The sequence below is a fragment of the Eumetopias jubatus genome, unplaced genomic scaffold, assembly GCF_037043125.1.
Source record: "Eumetopias jubatus isolate StellerSeaLion01/CBP00866 unplaced genomic scaffold, mEumJub1_p1.0 scaffold_2, whole genome shotgun sequence".
NCBI lineage: Eukaryota > Metazoa > Chordata > Mammalia > Carnivora > Otariidae > Eumetopias > Eumetopias jubatus.
Window position 1 is genome coordinate 121,493,604 of NW_028274808.1, and position 11,871 is coordinate 121,505,474.

Genomic DNA, 11,871 nt, shown 5'->3' on the forward strand with positions numbered 1-11,871 from the left:
ATTTTAAGAAGAGGATAATTGGTTGCTATGAACCAGAATGAGAAGAATAGAACGAATCTATTTTAGGTTGGAATCGAAGGTGAGCTGTGAATACTAATACAGCAATGTGTATATAACAGGCCTAGATATAAGGTTTGTATTTGTGCTGAGCCTTTTAGAAAATAGAGCGTTTACTGTCTCTTGTGGTATGTTCTCTGGTTTTTAGGTTTTTATTACTTGGTTTGGAAACCATGCTTTGCTTCTAACATTAGCAGGACATGAAAGTACTTGAGCTATAATTCTCATTTTGTATTTCATTAATATTCAATAAAACATATGTAACATTTAACAACTCAGTATCTCTTTCTGTGATCTCTTCAGGCCTCTGACCTTTGTTTTCTCTGGAGGAAAAATAAATCAGGCAGACTCTACTTCAGAGCAGTTCAGGTTCATTCTGCCAATGCTCCCCTGCCATAACCTATGATCACCTAGAGCTTGCATGGTAAGCTAATGGTAAAGATTTACTATAAGTCCATTCAAATCCTGCACACTATATTCATCCTCATCACTAGGTGAAAAAGAGGTATAACTCAACCACACCAAATTTAAAAGTGAAAGTTGAAAGTGCCATGAAGGAAAAGGAGGGGGTGTTGTGAGAGTACAACACAAGGGGCCCTGACCCAATCTGAGGGATTGGAACAAGGGATGCTTACTCTCAAATCTGAAAAACAAGAGTCATATTTTCCTGATAGCCCAATGCTTAATTTATTATATGTCATTATGAATTATCTTACAGACACTCATCTAAAGATGGAAAAATAGGGGCGCCTGGGTGGCTCAGTCAGTTAAGCGACTGCCTTCGGCTCGGGTCATGATCCCGGGGTCCTGGGATCGAGTCCCACATCGGGCTCCCTGCTAAGCAAGGAGCCTGCTTCTCCCTCTGACTGCCTCTGTCTCTCTCTCTCTGATAAATAAATAAAATCTTTAAAAAAAAGTATTAAAAAAAAGATGGAAAAATCATCCTTTTTTTCTAACTAGGACCTATTAATTCTGTATTATGTTTACTAACTTAACAACAATGAAAGTAAAATGAATACCACCCTAGAAGTCACAATTGTATTTACAAGTCATGGCAAGAGAAGGGAAACTAGAGTCCAAACTGTATTGAGTAACCTAAAACCTTCCAGAGCACCAGCTTAACTAGAAAAAAAACAGGAACTTTGGATTCAAACAGACTTCAAATCAAATCCTCACTTTCTTTTTTTTTTTAAAGATTTATTTATTTGAGAGAGAGAATAAGATGAGAGAGAGAGAGCACGAGACGGAAGAGTGTCAGAGGGAGAAGCAGACACCCTGCTGAGCAGGGAGCCCGATGCGAAACTCGATCCCGGGACTCCAGGATCATGACCTGAGCCGAAGGCAGTCGCTTAACCAACTGAGCCACCCAGGCACCCCAAATCCTCACTTTCTTAACTAGCAAGTGTTCAGAATCAGAGAGCTATGTACTAATTTGAAACATACTATCTACCTTCCAGGGCTGTAAGAGAGGATGAAACCAGTAACAAAGTGCCTAATATTCACTAGGCATTCAATAAGGGTTAGTTTCTTCCCACTAAATAAAACCAAACAACAGTTTTACTTTAGTTAGTAATTTAAATACCAAACAAGAATTATAACAGGACCAAACTCCTATAACTTCTTCTGACATGTCTGAATTAGTTTTCTTGGGCCCATGATTAGACACAGCCAGCTACAAGATTAAGTAACCAGAAACTAGGAAGCTATTTGAATCCATCGATGAAGCTCCCAACTTTTCAGGAGGAACCAAGGCTCACAGAGGTACCCTGGGGCTTCATTTGGTTTGTTTGTTGCTGCAGCTTTTGGCATCTTTGGACAAAACCAGCTGTGTTCTAATTGGAAAATGGGAAAATGACTAATTAATGGATCCATAAATTATAATGCTATCTTGCAATTAGATTTGTTTTGTAAAAGAGAGATATTTGGAATTTGCGCCTTTAATGTCCTCTCCACAAACCTTAGTGAAACAAAGCCTAGATTTTGTTTGCATCTTGTTTGTGTGTATGTGTCCATACGTGTTATAAATATGAGATATTTTCTCTACCCCAGATGATGGTGTTGCTAAGATTAATTTGTAAAGGAGCTCTATTTAATTGGTTTAAAGGCAAATGCTTATAAAAACTGGGCACCCTGAAACTCAAAAAGGTAAGAACTAACCCAAATGTTTTTCAAGTTCATGTGATCTGGGATGATCTTCGGTAAATTAAAATTCAAAACTGCTGGTTTAGTTAAAATAGACATGTACTTAGGGTTATCAACATTAAATATAAAACGTTTATTCTACCAAGGTTTACTATAGGTCAAATAAGCTCATGTTATCTCTGTTGCAATTTGTCAGCAAAAATGACTTAAAATGATTAGTTTTTTTCTGTCTCAAAGTTTCCAGTGGGTAATTAAGAGCAAATAGGTTAAATAAATAAAAAGGTTTATAGGTAAACTTTTAATAGCTTTCAATGTCTTTGATAACCTGAAACCTTGAAGTTTTGCTAGGTTAAATGATAAACTGGGTTAAATTCATTGAATATCTAAGTCTTTTCCAAATAAGATAAAATACTAAAACAATTATGAAACACAGGTTTGGCTGCTTTTGTCCTATTGCAGAGAAACTGTAGATACTTGGGTCTAAACATGTTTTATGCTTTATTAAAAGTTATACTATGAAAAAACACGTTTCTAGAAGTTATGAAATATATTCACACATTTGTCAATCTAAAGAATTGAACTGAATTGATAAACAGTTCACAATAGATTACTACTTAGTTTTCAATGGAAACTGAAGTTTCTAAAAGTCAAAATTCTGATAAATGTAATTGAGACTGCTAGAAATGATAAGGAAAGCAACTCTATACGTAGGAAAGTAAGAGAGATGTAAAAAAAGAAAAGAAGAAAAGAAAAAGGTATAAGAAATGAGAATACATTTTTGTTGCAGGGAAAACAAGTAATTTTGTCCTGAAATGAGACTGGTTATTTAGAGAGGGAAAGTTTAAGACAAAATCTAAATGAAAAAAGAAAGTTGTACCAGGTTTGTAAAGGGGAATCTTTAGAAAAGAATTTTAAGTGTGGTCAGGACTTAGAGTAATGAATTAGTTTTAAAAGTACACTAGTATAAGACCAGAATTCAGTTTTTCTCTGTTAGAAAGACAAAGTTTTTCTTGGATTGTTGGTCTGCTCTTGATAAAAAAAATCATGAACGAAGGCATTTATCTGCCCAGAAAAACAGTTTTTATATTTTGCCTTTATCAGGTCTTCGATTACTTAAGAAGGTTAAATCTTCTCAATATTAAAAGACCTAAGTTTTTCTAACAACTGTATAACCTTCTGTATTTGTCTTCAGAATCTCTTATGGCCACCTCAGTTACATAGATAATTTTTAAGTTTTATAATGATCTATGATCCTATTTAGGCATGTGCTTTAAAATCTTCTGATTGTAACAAACTTCCCAAATATTCAAATCCTAAAATGAAGTCTTCTTGACTAATTAGGCTAGCTAAAACTACATGGGAAGCACTGTCAGATAAGGGATGATAAACCTTCTTGGTTATATTGTATGAGTGAATGCTATAACTGTACTAGAAAGTATATAAAATTCCTAAGTTCTAATATGTTCTGGTATAATGTTATCACTTGAAATTCTAATTATTAAAATGTTATGTGTCACAAAAATAACCAAATTTTCTTGTGGACTGCATTAAAATGAACTCTCATCAGATTTTTAACCATGGCCATTTTGAGTCTTTTGTCATTTATGATTATTATTTGACCCTGATGCTCTCACAAATGTGTTTCAGCTTCAAGGAGGTTCATGAAAAGGACTTTTGAGGGACGCTTGGGTGGCTCAGTCGGTTAAGCATCTGCCTTCAGCTCAGGTCATGATCCCAGGGTCCTGGGATCCAGCCCCCACATCAGGTTCCTTGCTCAGTGGGGAGCCTGCTTCTCCCTCTGCCTGCCACTCCCCCGCCTGTGTATGCTCTCTCTCTCTCTGACAACTAAATATATAAAAGTCCTTAAAAAAGAAAAAGAGGACTTTTGACAAATACAGTTTCCAATATCTTTAATATCACAAAACTAAACTAAAAATTTCCAGAACTGATAGAAAAACTGTAAACAAAACAAGAATTTATAACATTGGACTAAATGAACTGAAAAGGATTATAGTTTTTATGACTCTTGTTTGAAACATTGCTGATTTTCTAGTGTTTGCTCTTTAAGATTTACGGAAATTTTTTCTCCTAAGATCTCTACAACTTATAAAAATTTGATTAAAAAAATGCTTTGTAGGGGCACCTGGGTGGCTCAGATGGTTAAACGTCTGCCTTCAGCTCCGGTCATGATTCCAAGGTCCTGGGATCGAACCCCGCATCAGGCTCCCTGCTCAGCAGGGAGCCTGCTTCTCCCTCTCCATCTCCTGCTCCCCCTGCTTGTGCTCTCTCGCTCTGTCAAATAAATAAATAAAATCTTTAATAAAAAATGCTTTGTAAACAAATTAAAACATTTATCTTTTCTCCTTACCTGAACCCTCTAGAATTCAAAAAACTCTGAGTATTCTTTCTTTCATGGCAATTATAATTTTTTGCATAAGTTCAATAAGTATCTGTTCTCCTGGGGTGCCTAGTCAGAAGAGCATGCAGTTCTTGATCTTGGGGTCATGAGTTCAAGCCTCATGTTGGGTGTAGAGATTACTTAAATAAAAACTTAAAAAAAAAAAAAAAGAATCTGTTCTCCTTATAACATTGGTTATTTTACTAAGACTTTGACTGGAATGTTATATTTGAAAGAGACATGCATAGACTCAGATAAAACCAGACAGTTTCAAGGAACTAAGGTAAACTTTATGGAGCAAATGGAGCCCTTTGGAAATTTGGGCCTGATATCTTGCTTACAAAGTTCCCAGCAGCCTTACCAGGTAAATAAAAAAAAAATGAAACTTTCTGACAGGTACAGGAACCTCAGGATATTTAGGGGACTTCAGGAAGAGAGGAATTCACTCAAATCTACAGATACTACAAGTGAGTTTGATGGCAAATATTTGGTTTGGCTTCTGGCCTTGAGAGGTTATTAAAAATTCAATCTGAAATTTCTTATAAAAAGTTTCAGCAAAGCAAATTTCAAAAACCTATATGGTCAATCACTATTCTTGCTATACTTATGTAAACAATCAGGCCAAGTTCATTAAAATTGGATTTGTTTGGGGGTGCCTGGGTGGCTCATTCAGTTAAGCATCTGACTCTTGGTTTCAGCTCAGGTCATGATCTCAGGGTGAGTCGTAAGACCAAGCCCCACATCAGGTTCCATGCTCAGCACAGAGTCTGCTTGAGAGTCTTTCCCCCTCCCCCTCCCCCCTCCCCCTCTGTTCCTCCCCCTGCTTGTGCACTCTCTCTGTCTCTAAAATAAATAAAAATCTTTTTTGAAAAACTGGATTTTTTTTACAAACAATAAATTAGTCTTAATTTGGCTATCTTTGGTGGAAATGAGGGTGATTTTGGAGAAAAAGATTATTTCAATAACACACTTCATGGATGTTAAATTCTATTTCTGATTAAGTGTCTTTGAGTGTTTGTTGTTTGCCTATAAAACTAGGCCAGACCCTGAATTCTTATGATTTCCTTAAATATCTGGCTATAACTCCAAACTAAAGTTTCCAATATTCTCCCATTCTCTTGACTTGAAATCATTGAGAAATAAAACTGCCCTTTTCCCTACAGCCCTGAAAACTGAAGCTAGACAACTTGAGGTAACCTTCAGAGAAACTACCACAATGGCCCTTGTTTACACAATATTCATGCCTGATGCTCTATGGGTCACTCAAAGGATCAACCAACAACATCTGAACTACAAACCACAAAAATCCATCAGGTTACCACTGCCCGCTCCCACTCCATCTGAGGATGCTTAAGTCTGACATCCGGAAATATTCTCACTGGATTCAAACACTAGATTTATACTTTGCTCCAAACATTAACGTGTGCTTTTCTTTTGTTTCCATAGAAATGCCTCTTATTAATTAGCTGATTGTACAATATAGGCCTAACTTTGAGAGCCCACCTGCAGGAGCACCTCCTAAAATGAGACGATTTCAACTTAGATATATATAGATATATGGGTTGATTAAAGTCATGACAAGATTTAATTAAAAATAAAAACAAAAGACTTCTCTGGTAGGAAAAAAAAACTTTATTTTTATCAGTGTAATACAGATATTTGTCTCGCATATGTGTCCCCACTTTTTATCCAATATTCCCCCTCCAAAAAAAAAAAAAAAAAAAAAATGGCTGGCATATATACTCCCATGTTTTCTGAGTATTTCTGGGCTTAAATTCATGTGGTCTGAATTCCTACTCCTGCTGAGTTTTTTTTTTGAAGCATCCCATGGGTCAGCTGTCCTCCTAAAGCGACTGTCATCTGTGCCACTTCACCATATGCTGTACGTTCCTTCTTCCTGTATTTTCCAAAGCACCATGAACAGAAGGCCCTGGTGGACAGTCGACTTTGCTGAGGACTTAGGAAAGACAGAGGATAGTGCAGTGAGACATGAACAGACAACAATGTTAAATTTAACATTAGATGCTGCTGCCCCCACGTTCTCTGGCCACCCCCAGGCATGGAATTTCTCATGAGGTGTTTTTCTTCTCTCACTCCTATCTCATCCAAGCCTATTCTTGCCCTTCTCTATACTCGTCAAATCCTGGTATTCTGTTGCACCCACATGCAAAAGATTTTAAAAATCCACCTATCTTATTACTTACACTAACATAATTATTTGTCTATACCTCTTCCATCTAATCGCTGGCCAGAAGCCTTGCCCTGCATGACCACCCGTGACCATGAAGGCATTTTTCTTACAGCAGAGTAAACCTTTCACTTTTCCCCGGCCAATTATCACAAGCCATATATAGGCAGATTCTAAAGTAACACTCTTTCTTCCTGTTACATAAGTATACACTTACCTAACTGGATGTGTATGAATGCATCTAAGGAAGCTGCATCTGAAGCAAAAAGTTGTAATTACTTACCAAGGAGTGATAAAGACTCTCACCAAATCAGAGTCAGGCTCCTCTGAGCCCTCTTCCCAATTAGGCCCTGACTCTGGGCACTGGTCTTGGCCTGCTTAGTCCAGTTTTAGGAAGAATACCACTGAATTATTTTAGCAAAAAAACAAAACAAAACAAAAATAAAAACTACCTTCCTTAGAACTTCTCCATTTCTCTTCTCTAATGCTTTCTGTACACCACAAAGTAAAAATCTTTGTAAGTACCAGTCCCAGAATTTGGGATTTCACTTTGTTGGTTCTACCAGATGCAACATTTCTTCTTCCAACATAGTTCCTTATATTATATCACTTTAGAGCTCGGAGGGATATTAAAAAGACTCTACTCAGAAGAGTTCAAGTCTTTCACTTTAAAGATGATGAAATCTAGACCAGAAATAAACATTCTTGCTTAATACTATACAATAAAAATGGCTGGGTGAGGACTTAATCCAAAATCTCCTGACTCCTAGTTCTGTACTTTCCCCCTACACAAGAAAATAAGTCACTGATTTTGTGCAGAAAGGGAACTGTTATCACATATCAATATAGGAATGAAAATTTCTTGAGCAGTTTTCCATAAGTCAGCTCAATAAGATCTATGAGACTGTCTGTCTAGCTCATCTCTTCACTAGGATTTGCTTTTTTCCTTAAGTTCATAAGATCCTAAGAGTCATCTTTGTTGATGAGATCGCATGCAGTCACAAAATTCCCTGGGAATTTGAAATATAGACCAAGAGAGTGTTTTGATTCAGCCTCTTCCTAAGAGTCTGGCCTAGTAATATGTGACCTGGGGAAATAGTCAAAATTTAAATCACATGAACAGAGATCAAACAAAAGTCAGTCCACAATAAAAGGAATGAAGATGCACAGAAAGCAGCAGAGAAGAGAAATGGAGTTCTGGTAAAGGTGTAGTGCTAGTTTCAGCTCCTTCCTGAGCCAATTTGCCTCTTTGCTTTTGAATTCCATGATATACCCCTATATATTCATAAATAAATCTCTGGCTAACAGCTCCAGTGAGATACGGTAACCAATCCCAAGTAATTCTATAGGCTTTGCAATACAAAGTAAAGTACACTCCAAGGAGCCCTTTATCTGTTTAAGATGATAGCCACCTAATTAGCAGTAATAGGTAATCCTATTACTAATCCATCAATATCTTCTCACCCAGTCTTCTTGTAATGCTAAAGACAAACATTAGCAACAGAGCAATTTGATCTGCAATCCTGAAACAGAGAAAATCCAGTTAACACACAGGAGTTGAACCAGTGGCACTAATAAAGTACTCTTACTGAACCTACTAGCTAATAATCATGTAGTAATTGATACACATATGGAACAAACACACATAGAACATGAACAAAAGCAGAAGGTGCCAATATTTATTTATCCATGTCTATTCATGGGAGAGGTTGTTTTGACTTTACACCATTAATTATGTTTCTTTAGGTAAACATAGCTCCAGAGCAAAGAAAAAAAGAGCATTCATTCAGGTTTACTGTAATACTGGTTGATTCCCCAATGTTATTCCTCCCCACAGATGATTAAACTAAACCTAACAGTAGCTTTTAACCTTTTCCCTGACAACTGTTACTGGCCTATGGGCATGTGACTTGAGTTGGCCCAATCAGCTTACCATCTCCTATGAGTTTAATTGAGTTACATCTGGGTTGGTTGGTTTGTTGGTTTATCTGGACCACCTCACCGAGTGAGATGACATTCCTTTTTCTGGAATTCAGTGAGATGACACTTCTTTTTCTGGAATTTCAAAGCTAGTAATCAAATTCAAAACACCCCTCTCCTCCTCTCTCCCAATTTCAAATGAACGAGGAAGTATGTAGTTACCAATCAGTGATTCTAATCACAAGGGGAAGCAGCCCCTGATGAATTCAACAGTGACAGCAGAGAAGAGAAAAAGATAAAACCTAAGTTCTTACTGACATCATTGATCCAGTAAATCAACCAACTCCAGAGCCAGCCCTACTTCTGGAAATCTAATTAAACCCATAAGGACCTTGTTTAAGCTAATTTGGGGTCAGAGATTTCTATCATTTCCTGCCAAAAATGTCTTGAATAATTTAGTTCCCTCCCCTTTAGTCTAAATAAAATATCCCTTTCTTTTGGTCTCCCAATAGCCAAGTGAATTGTCTGAACTCTGAATTCTAATTTAAGTTTCATAAGTGGACCTACAGATCAGCAAAGATGTGGCCTTTGCAGGGATCAGTCACAGATTTCTGACAGGCCCCATATATTTCCCATTATAAATTAATTAATTGGCATTATAGTGTGCAGGCACCTATGAGTTTAATTTACTACGCTTTTCTCAGTACTACCTTATCTTGGATAAAAAAAAAGTTCCTGTTTTTTGGAACTTTAAAATTAGCAATAAAATCATGGGCCAGATGTTTATAATATGTTATATGAATATATTAGTCTGTATTTTGAAATATGCTTTAAAAAAATGAATCATAAAAAGGTAAATTACATGAACTTATTTTAAGTGTAAGAGTAATCATCTCCAGCAATACACAAATACACAATACACAAAACTGCACCAATTTTCTCAGTAATAGATACTAACACCTAATTATTCCATTCCACTACCTCCCCTCCTCCCACAAATCAAGAAACAATATGCAATAGTTACTATACTTTTAAAAAACACATTAACCTCAGAAGGTAACTCTTCTAAAGTCTTAACCCAAACTATTTGGGAGACTAGAAGTATCTATCTTTTTATTAATAGCCTTAATATTGTAACATTATAGTAACTACAAAAGTACAGAGCAACAGTGGTCTGGGGCTGGGCGAGCACCTGCACATTCCTCCTAATCTCCTCCTGGGAAGAGAATCAGAGGGAAATACCAAACAGGCACATCTTAGCCAGATACAAGGCAACCTATTCATGACAAAACTGCTTTCACTACCAGCAAATTCTCAGTGACCTAGTTATTATTACTTAAGTTTATCTGAATTTAGTATCTCCTCATTGGCATAAAATGGAATGTCTTTATAAATCATCACACCTCAGGCCTGTTCGCTCCGCAAAATCCTTCCAGGAAAACAAAGGTCATTTAACAACATGGGTCACTGAATTTCTAGGCCGCTTAACAGATGCTGAAAACCACAGGTGATAATAATTGAATCAATTAACAAGATAGTTTACCAAACATGTAACTTAATTTGAGTTACCAGATTTACTGGAGAAACTGTCTTTCCTATATTGTGCTCTAGCTTTCCCAAATAATACTGTCCTTTAAATTAAAGTTCTAGCTCAACTTCCAGGAATCTGCTCTTATTCTGTCCACCACATTACCAATCCACCAGCATGATTCCTCCCCTTCAAGGCAAGCTTAAAGTTATTAGACTCACAGAGTCCTGGAAGGCACCGAGACAGCATCGGCATGTCATTGTCCAAGTCGACCATGGTTCTAGGTTACTGGGATATTCGCGGGCTGGCGCACGCCATCCGCATGCTCCTGGAGTTCACTGATACATCCTATGAGGAGAAACAGTACACGTGCGGGGAAGCTCCCGACTATGATAGAAGCCAATGGCTGGATGTGAAATTCAAGCTCGACCTGGACTTTCCTAACCTGCCCTACCTCATGGATGGTAAGAACAAGATCACCCAGAGCAATGCTATCTTGCGCTACATCGCTCGCAAGCACAATATGTGTGGTGAGACTGAAGAAGAAAAGATTCGAGTGGACATCATGGAGAACCAAATAATGGATTTCCGCATGCAGCTGATACGACTGTGCTATAGCCCTGACCTTGACAAACTGAAGCCTCAGTACTTGGAACAGCTACCTGGACAACTGAAACAGTTCTCCTTGTTCCTGGGGAAATTCTCATGGTTTGCAGGAGAAAAGCTCACCTTTGTGGATTTCCTCACCTATGATGTCTTAGATCAGAACCGTCTGTTTGAGCCCAAGTGCCTGGATGAATTTCCAAATCTGAAGGCTTTCATGTGCCGTTTTGAGGCTTTGGAGAAGATCGCTAACTACATGCAGTCTGACCGCTTCCTGAAGATGCCCATCAACAACAAGATGGCGCAGTGGGGCAACAAGAGAACATGCTGAGCAGGAGGTGGACTTGCACCGCTTGTTTTGTTCCATCCTGTCCCTAGGGGGCGTGTAACTCTCTCTTCTCTGGTCTTTTCAATAAATAGCGTTTAGGCTAAAAAAAAAAAATAAAAAAATAAAAAAATAAAAAAAAAATAAAGTTATTAGGCTCACAGATATATATTTCTGTAGATTTCATATTTTCAGTCCTGTTTCTCCAATTAGACTAAAGGCAAGTTCTTTCTCTTTTCCCTAACACATAACTTAAATACACAGTACCACACAGCACACTATACTTCAAAAAGATTCACCTAATTCTGTGAAACCACTGAATGATTTCAAAGTCCCATTAGTTAATTATTAAATATTTTACATTTGCAAGAAACTACAGACGCAAGATGAGTAAGCCTTTGTACCTAAAGAGGAAGATCAAGAAAAGAACACAATATTTCATATTAAAAGGTGGAGTAAGATGGATAATATAAGAAACATACCAATTTCTCTGGATGCTCAGAAGAGGGAAAATCAAGTAAGGATGGAAGAATCAGGAGAGGTTTCACTTGGAAGAGGATTTGTAAGATGAGCCTTTAATGAAAAGTAGAAATTCTACCTGGAGAAGTGAGGGTATAGGAAACAAAATTAACAAAAGACAGTATAGGAGACGTTCAAGCAACAGCAAACTTTCCAGATTGTTGAAACAAAGTGCCACCAGTGAAGGAGTG

General features: G+C 37.3%; 1 pseudogene; it reads left to right on the forward strand.

Annotated features, from left to right (window-relative positions):
• The first annotated feature begins 10,466 nt into the window (after positions 1 to 10,466).
• LOC114202911 (glutathione S-transferase Mu 3 pseudogene) lies at positions 10,467 to 11,270 on the forward strand (annotated as a pseudogene).
• The last annotated feature ends 601 nt before the right edge of the window (positions 11,271 to 11,871 follow it).